This window comes from Panthera pardus, unplaced genomic scaffold, assembly GCF_024362965.1.
Source record: "Panthera pardus isolate Hobbes unplaced genomic scaffold, ASM2436296v1 HiC_scaffold_19, whole genome shotgun sequence".
Classification (NCBI taxonomy): Eukaryota; Metazoa; Chordata; class Mammalia; order Carnivora; family Felidae; genus Panthera; species Panthera pardus.
In genome coordinates, this window is record NW_026526754.1 from 19,161,798 (window position 1) to 19,175,169 (window position 13,372).

Here is a 13,372-nt window from a genome sequence, read left to right on the forward strand (position 1 = left end):
TCATTGAAACAAAGCTTAACCTGATATGCCAGCTCAACTAACCAGGTTAATTAATTAAAGGTTGATTAAGATAGTGCTTAACCAGGTATACCGGATCTTGCAGGGGACTGTCGTTTCGTAGAGCAACTTTCTTGCAAACTGGGTTGCTCTTTTAATAAAAGGGAGGGGGGGAAAACGCTGAAAGCTGAAGAAACTGTCCAGTAAGCTGGTTAAATATAGACTCATAGTAGAGAATGTCACTAGAATTGACAGGTCAGAAAAAGCAAAATGAAGTGTAAGGTATTCTTACTGCTTTGTCCCAGCAGAACTCAGCCCCCAAACTCCATTTTAACCTTTGCATTAGGAGATACCTGTGCTAATTCAGAAGCCGTCCAAGCGCTCCCTTAACTTCTGGCCGTGTTTTGTAAATCTCCCTGCACTCTTTGTGGATGTAAAGGTGGGATGGGGGTGGGGGGAGTCTTTGTTAGTATGGAATTTGGATTGTCAGTGGGATGGACAGCGCCTAGCTGGCAGCTGAGAGGTTTGAGCAATCCGTATCAAGCTGGAATCAGGAGGTCAGAGTGTTCCCTGTACCCCAAGGATTCCCTGTGTGGGGAAATGCTAAGGACGGTTACTTTAGATGCATTATTGTTGTCGTTCTCTAAGAGGCGTCCAGCAGGCTTTTAAGAAAATTGCAAATTGCCAGACACATGCTGTGTATCCCTTTCAGTGCCTGAGCTTTGTCCACACCACTTACCACTGTTAATATACTCACTTTGCCCGCCTTCCCCAACCACGCCGTAAGCTCCATGAGGCCAGGGAGTTTTCCTTTGTCCGTTTCTGTGTCCCTGGCAGCCAGAGAGAACCGTGCCTCGTGGTTTCGCACATGTGTTGAATGAGTGATTACCTGCCTGTCTTCCCCAGCAGGTGGGCCATTACACGACTGGCTCGGTTATATTTCATTTCAGATGCCCAGTTATCCGTAACTGGGAAGAGCCCTGTGCCTGCTTTCCCAATCCGGCTACTCTCATAGCTGGGAGCTGTTGGCAGGTGACTTAATCTCGGCTTCAGCTCACTAGTCTGATAAATGAGGGATAAAATGTGTCTTGGTCTCCTTTAATCTTTGACCTGTGCAGGAGTATGTAATAGTGTTTGAACTTTCCAGGTCTGCACGCGGATCTGCAAAGGTAGATCGCTGCTGTGTCTGCTGCATTAGAAGACGTGGGGGATTGACTTGTCACGTGGTGGCAAATAATGAGAATATTTAGTAATGTGAAATGGTGCTCATTAATAAAAGCAGTGATTTCTTTGTTAAATCTTGCTAATCAAAGTGGCCAAGTGAAAGGGACTTCAGATCTTCGCTGCCCTAATTCTGCTACTTTCCAAATAAGGAAATGGGGTTCAGTGGGCCTTAGTGATTTGTATTATGATGAAGTTGCTCGTTCTTAGTGGGTGAAGTCAGATTAGACTCCTGGTTAATGACACCTTGTCTCCCACCCATTTATGATACCAAGTTACAACATTACTCGTATTTAACTCTTCTTTATGCGACCTGTACTGCTTATCAACTCACAATATGTTATCATTTAAATGTACTTTTACACACTATCTCCTTCTGATTTTCATTTTTAACCGTCTTGTTCAACGGATAGGACAGATATTTTTGACATTTTGTAGATGACCCCGAATCAGTCAGCGTATGTTTTTGTCAGTGACTCTTTTAAGTTTATTTGGCTGTTGAAGTGGTGTTCTTGGGAGTATTTTAAGATGATCAGTCTCAGGGCGCCTGGGTGGCTCAGTGGGTTGAGCTTCCGACTTTGCCTCAGGTCATGATTTCAGGGTTCGTGAGTTCAAGCCCCACATCGGGCTTGTTGCTGCCAGCGTGGAGCCTGCTCCGGATCCTCTGTCACCTTCTCTCTCTGCCCCTTCCCTGCTTGTGCACTCTCTCTCTCTCAAAAATAAATAAAAAACATTTAAAAAATGATCAATCTCAAAACTACTTACAAGTAATTTGATTTATCTGTATTACTACTTACAAATGAACTAATAATTTTTGACATCAGTGATATCCAGCTTTCATAACATATCTGTTTGTTTTTTTTTTAAGTGTATTTATTTTGAGGGAGAGTGAGAGAGAATGAGTAGGTGAGGGGCAGAGATAGAATCCCGAGTAGGCTCCATGCTGACAACACAGAGCCCTGCGTGGGGCTAGACCTCATGAACTGTGAGATCATGACCTGAGCTGAAATCAAGAGTCCTCTGCTTAACCAGCTGAGCCACCCTGATGCCGCTATCATGTATCTGTTTTGTTTGGAAGGAACTTTAAGTGTTTTTTTAATGTGTATTTATTTTTGAGAGAGAGAGAGAGAGAGAGAGAATATGAATCTGAAGCAGGCTCCAGGCCCTGAGCTGTCAGCCCAGAGCTGGACTTGAACTCATGAACTGCAAGATCATGACCTAAGCCGAAGTCAGTGGCTTAGCCAACTGAGGCAGCCAGGCGCCCCATGTTTGGAAGGAACTTGAAAGAATCAGGTTGAAACAAACTAAGTTTGCATGTTCTGGTACTTGATGTTTCTGCCTTTCCCTTTTGTTGAAGCTTAAGCATTTAGGCCTGTGACGTCATTAACATGTGGATGGGGTGTTGAAAAGTTTAGTAGTCTGAGAAACTATAAAAATGTGAGTTTTGTTTATATAATGTCCTTAGGTAGCCTAGTTTAAGTAACTGTCTTAAGCAGTATAAAGTTGTATGATTTGGAAACAATGTTATATATTTTCTGCACTCCCAACAGAGGGAACCAGTTCAATTTTGTCAGAGTAGGAATGAAAGCAGCTCATTTGGCATACTTTCTACTTAATATAGAAAAGTCTTTTAACCTAACTAACTGGTTTAATCTTTTCCTGTGCTCCTTCTTTGGCTTAGCATTTATTTTTCCTCTGATAGTCTTAGCTATCATACACTAGAAGGACTTTCAGTATAAGAGGGAAAAAAACATAAAACTCAGCTTTAGCAATAGAACCCTAATGCTAACCTGAAAAAAAGTTGGGTAGGGCATGTATGTATCATGCGGTGTTAGGATACAGATGCTACTGGAAGGCAGGCAGGACTTTCCATGGTCCATCGTTACGCTCGGTAAGTGGAATGCTGCTTTCCCAGAATGCCCTCTTCCCAGCTCTTCCTCATTCTGATCCCTGAATGACATCTTCCCTTTGGTTTGTTGGAAAACTAAACCTAAATGTAGCTGACGACCTTTAAGGACGGCAACATTGAATTCGTTGGTATAACGACCCACAGAATCTTTCCTTTCTCAGCAACCCTGAGACCTTCTGGGAAAGGTTCCCTGAGGCTTATAGGAAATTTCCCTTTCTCTTGAATATTGCAAAGTTTGCTTTGCTTCATGTCTGAGGCTCTTCTGGTTCTGGCACAATCCCATCGATCTGATATGAAGTTCAGACTCTTTTCCCTTGTGAGCTGTGGTGCTTTGGGAGTGATGTACGTGAAAAGGATTTGAAGATGAACTGCTGGGTGGTTCTGCAGGGACACATGCAGGTTCCTGTCCTCTGTTCACTTTTTTGGCAGGGGAGGTGCTATTTATTAATGAAAAATATTCCACATCCGTGATCCTTTGGAGTCAGAAGTTCTTTGAAACGATGCCATTGGCTTTGGCCAGTCAGAGGATGGAGTCATCTGACTCCCCCATCCCGTGAATGGCCCCACAGATAGCGTAGGTTTTAAACTGGCCGTTGAGCTTGCCTGTCACCTTGTCCACCTGGGCCACATTCACCTGGATGGACGAGTGGTCCCTGGCCCCGATGATGCAGTTGCTGGCAGAGCACTTCCACAGCACGGACAGGTGCACGAACTCGCCCACCTTGTTCTGCACGTCCAGGGCGCCTGCTGCCAGCACCAGGAACCACCGGGAGCGTGGGTGCAGAAAAGCCTCTATTCACTTTTGAGAATTCATTTTGTTTTGGTTTGGTTTTTTTCCTGGGGATCTGTTGGAACCTTACTTTGTTGAGCTTTTCATCCTGGAGAGTAAAGGAAAGAAAGAGTCTCAAGATTTGTGGATCCCTCGATGAGTCAGCCAACAGTGAGAACAGCAGTATTTCTCCCTTGTGTTTTCAGGGAAAGCTGGTCTTTGGAGGGTGGAGTGGAGACACTGGGCCCAGAATCCAGTCTAGATCTTCTTCCCCCCCCCCCCCCCCCAAGTTTATTTGTTTATTTTGAGAGAGAGAAAGGAGAGAGCCTGTGAGCTGGGCAGGGGCAGAGAGAGAGGGGGAGAGGAGAGAATCTCAAGCAGGTTCTGCACTGTCAGCACAGAGCCCTTTGCAGGGCTCAGACTCGTGAACCTTGAGATGATGGGTGTGACCTGAGCCGAAATCGAGAGTCAGACTCTTACCGGCCGAGCCCCCCAGGCGCCCCCATTCTAGGTCATCTTGGACAGTGTTTTTTTTTGGTTTGTTGTTTTTTTGTTTTTGGCTTTGTGTGTATATGTTGTGGGGAGGGGGTCTGCTTCTGTTCTTAGAGCTTTATTGTATCATTTAAAGTTTTTTTTGTGCGTGTTGACATTAAAGCATTTCTTTTGCCCAGTCATACAGGATTTGGTTGGGTGTTCTGCTGTGTAAACCCAGCCCCGTAGAGCTGTTTTGTAACAAGCATTTATTTTCTGCTGTTCCCTTTGGACGTGTTCCAAGGCCTGATTATCGATGAGCCTGTTTCGCCATTTAAATCCAAACTTTGACTCATAGATGATGCTGATGAACTACTTAAGGAGACCAGTACGATCTCTGTAGGAAGTGCAAGTTTCATGGCAGCATGGAGATTGTCACCATCCTGTCTTTGGGCATCTGGTACCCACCCTGTACTTGAGAGGCACTAACGTCCGTTCGTTTTGTCCACTGTGTGCAGAGCATGCTGTTCGTGCCCACGTCCCTTTTCCCTTTTCTTTCACTTGTGCTTTGAGTTTGTAGTCACCTGCCTGCAGCTGCTCCTCGGTGACTGTCGTCTGTTAAGTTTCTTAGTGCCTAAGGGTTCAGCTAGAAGCTCCCGGTTCTGGAGCAGTCTTCAGCTCAATGACGACACCTGCCCCTTGCTGCACCTTCATGGCGATGGGAGCTGAGCTGGGCCTAAATATCTTTAATGGATCTACACCTTGTTTGTTTTCATCCACCTGCTATGCGTGTCCCAAACAGCCACATCCCAAAGAAGATGAAATCTGCCCCAGAGGGCTTACAGTCACGTGCTGCAAAATGATTTCTTCTCCTCCTCTTCCTCCCTCTTCCCCTCCTTCTTCTTCCTCTTCCTCCTCCTCCTTTTTAGTATTTGCAACTGTGTTTGATTAAATCCTTTTCTTATGTGGGTTTTTCAGATCTGATATTAAAGTATGTTCTGTTTCAGAAGACCAAAGGAGCCTTTTCTCTGGCTTCTAAGGAGACTAAGCCCTTGAAATTGGAGCTCTAAGTTCAACACAGATTACTTATCTCAGCTTAAAGGTATTTATTTATTTATACAAGATGGCGGTCGCCACTGTTAGTAGCCACGAATGCTCTTATTCTGGAGAGGGTTTTGGAAGGTTTCGAATGAAGAAGCAAATCAGTACAATTCTTGTTAGACTAGTGAGTCTGACATAAAGTGAAGTGTTGAATGTTTAGGCTTATTGTGGAACTTTCCTGAGGATTGTTATCTTGAGTAACAGTACATGTGATAGAAATAAAACGTAGCTCTAATGAACACTGATGAATAAGTTCTCATTCTTTTACCTTTGCCCTTTGACTTCTACCTCTTAGAGTTTGTATTAGTCTTCTTCAGTGTTCTTACCGTACTTTCTGTTATATACTTAGAGAGTCAAGCAAAGTGCTTTTCCATAAACTCTGTTTCTTAGGATGTAGATTTCGATAATACAGCCTAAGCGTCCGGATTACAAAGCCACTCTATCCATAGTTTAAACTGTTCATCAGTTTGTCTTATGATATCAAAGTGAGGCTTAAAATCTATTTATAATCCATCAAGAAAACATAATTAGGACAAATAAGGAGTCATTTGGCTTATGCGTACTGTAGGTTAGTCCCTGAGGGAGCCGCATGAGGCTTCGGCAGGAGACAGGTCTATCATTTTGTGTACTGAAGCTGTAATATAAATGAATAATTTGTAAGTGGGAATTCTAGGTTAAGGGTGGAGATGTGGAGGTGTGGGGTGTGACAAGTGGCAGACTGTGGTTACAGTTCGAGATCCTCCTGTGAGTTCTCTGTTGCCTAAGACGCAGTGAGTCCAAAGAAGGAAGGACATCAAAGGCTCAGGTGAACGTGGCATCTGTAGCTCTTTGGAGGGTCAAGGTCATGTGTCCATCTAAATGCCCTCCAATGCTCAGCCAGAGCTCTTGACCCCCGTGCTCAAAAGAGCAGAGAGTGAAGTCTCCTCTCTTGGTGTTTATTGCCAAAGAGTGACTTAGCTATAAAATGATGGTCTCATGTTTGCTGATTTCATTGTGAGAATAAATTATAATATTTTTCCCTCAGTCAGAGATACTAGAAAAGTAGAACACTTAGGGAAAATAAGATCTGGGTGTAATGTTGTTGGATGAAACAGCCTTCAAGCAATAAAGCTTTGAGAGGTAGCGTATATCAGAAATGGAAGAAGGAAGGGCCGGTTTTAAAAAATAGACTGTTGAGTAATGGGATGTGGGAAAAAAAAAAAATGCCCTTCGTTTTCCTTTGTAGAGTTAATGCGCTAATGGATATAGAACCTTAAATATATACTTTGCTCACAGGTATTTTGTGATTCTTTCAACTATTGAGTATTTCTGTATTTTAGGAACAATTTGAAAGACCATTTTATGCTTGTGATTTTTTTTTTTAATTTTTTTAACATTCGTTTTTGAAAGGCAGAGAGAGACAGAGCGCGGACGGGGGAGGGGCAGAAAGAGAGGGAGACACAGAAACAGAAGCAGGCTCCAGGCTCCGAGCTATCAGCATAGAACCTGACGCGGGGCTCGAACTCACGGACCGCGAGATGACGACCTGAGCCGAAGACGGCCGCTTAACCGACTGAGCCCCCAGGTGCCCCTATGCTTGTGATTTTTATATTAGCCCATAGAAATATCACGGGACATGGTTTTGTAGGCACATTAACATACCGGTAACCAATTGCCTGGGCCTCTGAATAATTGTAAATTGTTTAGTAATACTAAGCTCAAAATATCTTCAGACTTTTGTCACTTAACTTGTACCTGTCAGTCCTTGACTTGGAGGAAACCTCCCTTTTAGGAAGGTGAGGTGAGTGTGAGCCTCTTCTGACACGGTGGAGCACATTCACTGGGCGTAGCCAGAAGTTTGAGGCAAGTGGCCCTGTGCAGAGCCGAGAGAGTCCTTAGATCCTGGGTTTCCCTTCTCTCCTTGCCATCGCCTGCTTCTTCTCCTTTTTTTTTTTTTTTTAAATGTTTATTTATTTTTGAGAGAAAGAGGGAAAGAGACAGAACGTGAGCAGGGGAGGAGCAGAGAGAGAGGGAGACACAGAATCCCGAGCAGGCTCCAGCTCTGAGCTGCCGGCACAGAGCCCGACGCGGGGCTCGAACTCACGAGCCGTGAGATCATGACCTGAGCCGAAGTCGGACGCTCAACCGACTGAGACACCCAGGCGCCCCTGCCATAGCCCAGTTCTACTCTGGGATGGAATCAGAGGCCAGTAGGCTCCGCCTCTGTCTAGTCTTCCATTTCCTTAGTGAAAGGAAGAGTTAGTTTCCCGCCAACGCCTGGTTTTCTTCCTACACCACAGTCAGTGTGTGCACTTTAGACCCTACCCACTCAGATATGGGACCCTTCGGGTGTGGTTGGTTGGTTAATTGGCTGTTTGTTTGTTTGTTTGTTTGCTTGTTTGTTTACCTGCCTGGCCCCTTTTAAGTACTGGTAGCACTGCCTTGTGTGAACAGAGAGCCCCCAACTTTGTTACCTGTGTGAAAATGGAAATACCTGTGGTTGGCAGGGAGGGAATAAAATTCTAGTTTTTATCACCTCCTGCAGCTGGAGGTGGGGGGATGGAGGGGGCAGGAACAAGGTAGATGCTTTTTGTTTCCTTTCTCTTCCGTCGTCTCTGCTGTTGGTAGGAACGTGAATTATGAAAATATGCACCACTGTCACAGCTGTTGTTACATTATTTAGAAATGTCATCACTGCCTTAACCCATACGCTTCTACGATTGTGCTGACCCGTAGTAAACTACAGTTCAAGAATTAACTCTGTCCTGGAGCACCTGGGTGGCTTCGTCAGTTGAGTGTCCGACTCTTGATTTTGGCTCAGGTCATGATCTCATGGTTCGTGGGATCAAACCCCACATTGGGCTTTGTGCTGACATCGCAGAGTCTGCCTGGGATTCGTTTTCTGTCTCGCGCACGCTCCCTCTCAAAATAAATAAATAAATAAAACGCTAAATATATTTAACACTGCCCTTTTTTCCAAAGAAGACATATATATGGCCAACAGACACATGAAAAGATGCTCAACATCACTAATAAGGGAAATGCAAATCAAAACCACAATGAGCTATCACCTCATACCTGTTAGAAGGGGTCAAACCAAAGAGACAAGAAAGAACAAGTGTTGGCAAGGATGTGGAGAAGGAGCCCTTGTACGCTGTTGCTGGGAATGTAAATTGGTAGGTCACTGTGGAAGACGGTATGGAGCTTCCTCAAAAAAATTAAAAATACAAAGACCATGTGAGCCGATAATTACACTATCGAATGTTTATCCAAAGAAAACGAAAACACGAATTTGAAAGATACATGCACCCCTACATCTATGGCAGCATTGTTTACAATAGCCAAGGTATGGAGGCAACCTAAGTGTCCATCAGCAGATGACTAGATAAGGAAGATGTGGTGTGCATACACAATAGAGCATTATGCAGCCATAAAAAAGGATGAGATCCTGCCGTTTGAGACAACATGGATGGACCTAGAAGGTATTGTGCCCAGTGAAATAAGTCAGACTGAGAAAGGCAAATACCATGTGGTTTCATTCCTAAGTGAAATCTGAAAACAAAAGAAAAAATAAAATCCAAAAAGCAAAATAGCATACGTATAAATACAGAGAAAAATACTGATGGTTCCCGGAAGGGCAGGGGGATAGGAGGTTGGGCAAAATGAGTTAAGAGGATACAGGTCTCTAGTTATGGAACGAGGAAGTCACGGGTATAAAAGGCACAGCAATAGGAATATAGGCAGTGATACTGTAACCGCGACGTATGGGGACAGAAGGGAGCCACGCCTGTGGTGAGCATAGCGTTGTGTACAAATCTGTTCAATCACTGTGTTGGACACCTGAAACTGATGTCACATTGAATGACCACTATACTCAACTAAAAAAGAAAAGAAATTCCATTTTCAAAAAGTCAGCATTTGTCTCAAAGTATTGAAATGTACTGTTTATTAACTCATCCCAGCAAGAGTTGGCAGTAAAGCGACCTTATATCAGTAGTGTTAACTGTTTAGAGACTTGATTATGGGCTTAGCCATTTGTTCCCAAACACACAAGAAGAGACTCAGTGACAGCTAGGTGCCGGGGGGACTCTGGGGCCAGGCGATAGACAAGGGAGCTCACGTTTCACTAGTGGACAGAGTCCTGCACCTCCCGGGGCTTTGTTTTCTTTCTTGCGTGCTGGCTGCTATTTGAGTGCATCCCCCATCGACAGCGTCAAAACTGAGACACCTTGGGGCGCCTGGGTGGCTCAGTCGGTTAAGCGGCCGACTTCGGCTCAGGTCATGATCTCGCGGTCCATGAGTTCGAGCCCCGCGTCGGGCTCTGTGCTGACAGTTCAGAGCCTGGAGCCTGTTTCGGATTCTGTGTCTCCCTCTCTCTGACCCTCCCCTGTTCATGCTCTGTCTCTCCCTGTCTCAAAAATAAATAAAACGTTAAAAAAAAAAAATTAAAAAAAAAAAAAACAAAAACGGAGACACCTTACGTGGACACCTAAGTCACTCAACTGATTTTTGCTACCTCTCTGGGGCTAGTAAAGGAAATGAACACAGAGCCAAAGACTTTTCAACTTACTTTCGACGTTCACTTCAATTTTCAGTGCTGCGTATCCGAATGTTGTGCAATAGGAGCAATTTCAGGAATGGGGACAGAATAGACTCTTTATTTTTAGAGTAGATCATTCTGAAAGTCTGCTCCAAAAGTAGATTCATTTATTATTTCAAAGAACTTCTGGTTTCATTTGTGTGTGTGTTTATTTGAGAGAGAGACAGAGCGTGAGCAGGGGAGGGGCGGAGAGAGAGGGAGACACTGAATCTGAAGCAGGCTCCAGGCTCTGAGCTGTCGGCACAGAGCCCGACGCGGGGCTCGAACCCACGAACTGTGAGATCTTGACCTGAGCTGAAGTTGGATGCTTCACTGACTGAGCCACCCCAGGCACCCTTCCAAAAGTATATTTAAAATGGCCCATCTGCTCATTCACTACTGCAATTAAGTGACCCCAATTAATCGCATTTACAGAAACACTTACCCTTTTTTTCTTTAATGTTTATTTTTGAGAGACAGAGCGTGAGTCGGGGAGGGTTGGAGAGAGAGGGAGACACAGATGTGAAGCAGGCTTCAGGCTCTGAGCTGTCAGCACAGAGCCCGACGTGGGGCTCGAACCCACGAACTGTGAGATCATGACCTGAGCCGAAGTCAGATGTTCAACCTGCTGAACCACCCAGGCACCCTAACAACTATCTTTAAGTAGAGAACTTGGATTCTTGGTCAAGTTTCCCTAATATGCTTCTTCATTCACTAAACCTCCTGAGCATTTTTGTGCAGCACAGCTGTGTCCTGGGCACATAGGGCTCCAGGGCCCATGGAGCCCGTCAGAGGAGGCAGACAAGAAGTCTGGATGTGGTCGCTGCTACCATGTGGATGGAGGGACCCCTGCTCTGCGGGTCTGAAGGTGCAGGAGGAGGGGGAGGATCTGATGGGAGCACGGTTGGGCTGGGGAGTAGGGCAGGGATAATGCCGGGGGCACAGAAAACGGCAGTGCTGTGGTCCAGGGACAAGAACAGGTTGGCACCCGAGACTGGGGAGCAAAAGGACACCATCGTGCCAAGATGGTGAGTGGCGGGTAGAATGGCTCGAAACAAGATTCAGGGAGCGGGCAGGGCCCTGTCGTTCTGGGTTGGCGCTCGCCCTGCGCTCCAGTACGATTAAACTTCCCCTGTAGCGTTTCCCGGAGTTACCGAGTATGTCCTGAAGAGCTGACTGGGGAGGGGGTCGGGTGCAGGAGAGGGACCCCGTATAATCATCCCATGCAGTGTAGTCCACGTGAGAGGTGAGGTTTTATTTTAAGGGTTGTGGGCAGACGTTGAGGGGCTTTAAGAAGGAGAGATGAAGTCTTATTTAGGAGGGTGCTGCAGTTGTGGGGACGGGAAATAAGGAGGCCCTGGGCTGGGGTTCGTCGGTGAGTCGGGATGACGTGTCTGAGTTAGAGGTGGTAGCAGTAGGACTTGTCGGTGAGAAAATGGAAAGGGCAAGGAGATACCGGTAAACCCTGCTTAGCACTTACTGCCAGCGTTCAATGAGGGGTAGTTTGAAAAGATTCCGTAAAGCGCAGAACCTGTTGTCAAAGTTTACATCAGTTGTACACCGTCGTGTCCTTAGTTACAGGACGGAAGCTATTTTCGTCGTACGAGTAGCTGTGCTCTGGATGTGCTCCCCTTTAAGAAGGTGCCTTGGTTGTTGTGTGTCTACGGGACCGGGAAGGGACTGGCGTTGCCGGCTGATGTGGGTAGCCCACCACGGCAGCGTCCCGGGCACCGGGCAGTGGCCGGTGTCCAGAATTCGGGAAGAAAGCAGCCTGTCGCTCCCGGAATGTGGGAACCAAGGACGAGGGTGGCGGAGGAGATAGTAGGTTTTTTGAGCCTGGCTGCTTCAGCAAAGTGGGGAACGCGGCATCTGTTTTTGTGTTGAATGCGGAATAACGGTGCTGAGTACACATCTCAATTACACTCTCCTGGGTCTTGGAAATTCTACAAGTGCCTCACAGATCTGCGCGTATGTGTGTCTCTGCTTGCACGCGTTTCTCGTCTCTGCCTTTCTCGACCTCCTCTTCTCCGGCAGATGCATTTGTATTCATCCTTCAGGGCCTGTTTCCAGTATCCCTTCCGTTGTAACGTTTTCCCGACTCTGCCAAATAATCACTCCCTCCTCCAGGCTCCCTTACTGTGTTACATGTGCCTTCAGCGTTGTCTGTCTTTCATTCCGTGGGGAGAAAGAGAACAGACAGGTGGGCTGGGTGCTTTCAAAGGCCTCGTCTTTATCTCTAGGGCCAGAGGCACTAAGTCCGTCACTGAAACCTCGTCCACGGGAGAGTTGAGTTGACTGCTGTCTGTGAGTATCGCCGAAGACGTGGAAGATGAGAGGTCAGGACGCCGAACACACTGCTTCTGGACAGGGTTCCACTTTTAGCTGTAACATTTTACTGAGTAGCTGACTGTGTACTGGAGATGGGGGAGAGGGGCAGAATAAACTGTCCTGCAGCAGAGGTTACTACAAAAGAGTCTTTAATTTGCCCTGTTTGAGATGCACAGTCAACCCAACAGGCCATTTCTGGTGCCAAGAAGCCTGGGAGAAGAAGGGACCAGATTCTTTCTTCCAGAGGAGCAGCTCCAGTGAGAGAGCTTTTGTTACGGCAGGACCAAAGAATGAATCGAGAAGCATTCATTCCCTTGACAACATTTTGGAAGGCACTTTCAGCTCTAAGTTGTTTCGAGAAGTTTGTAACAGTAAATTGTAAATTACAGAGGCGCCAGAAGCGAGAGGGCAGCTCGAAGCTGCTGGAGAGAGGTGCAGCCCAGCCTTTCTTAAAGGGACTGTGTTGGAGGCTGTGTTTTTGTTTTTGTTTTTCCCTACCGCCGCCATCTCCTTTTTTAAAAAGAAAAAAACAAAAAAACAGAAACAAAAAAAACCCCGTTTCCTAGCCTTCACTTAATGCTTTGGTTTGAACTGCCTTAAAAGGATGAATACAGAGACAATGATAAATGCATATCAATTCTTACTTTTCCTTTGAACGTTTTCAGTTCTATCTCCTGTGCCTTTGAAATGGCATACAGCGTCCTTGTAACTCTGCGCGTCGCGAAAGAGAACGGAAGGTGGGTAGACACTCGGAAGGGAAGGTCCGTTTGTACCCCGCGGCAGAAGAGACCCAGAGGAGCCAGTTCTCAGTCAGCGCTGTGCGAAGCGCCCCCAAATGACAGGGCTGGCGCTGGACGTGACCGCGGTGCGTGGGGTCCTCACGGGCACAGAAGGCGCCTCTCTCAAATAGCCTCTGAAAATGCATCCCGGGTAGAAAATCTGGAACTGTCTGACAGGTCGCGGCATGAATGTCTTTGTTTTATGCGCGTTTCCGAAAGGTCAGGGTGTGACCAGGACG

The 13,372-nt window shown here is 46.1% G+C and overlaps 1 protein-coding gene and 1 pseudogene across 2 annotated transcripts in view; one reads left to right on the plus strand and one right to left on the minus strand.

Annotated features, from left to right (window-relative positions):
* Window positions 1-13,372, plus strand: part of GAN (gigaxonin) — a 63,951-nt gene that overhangs the window by 1,063 nt on the left and 49,516 nt on the right. The window lies entirely within an intron of this gene.
* LOC109245711 (40S ribosomal protein S21-like) lies at window positions 3,609-5,081 on the minus strand (annotated as a pseudogene).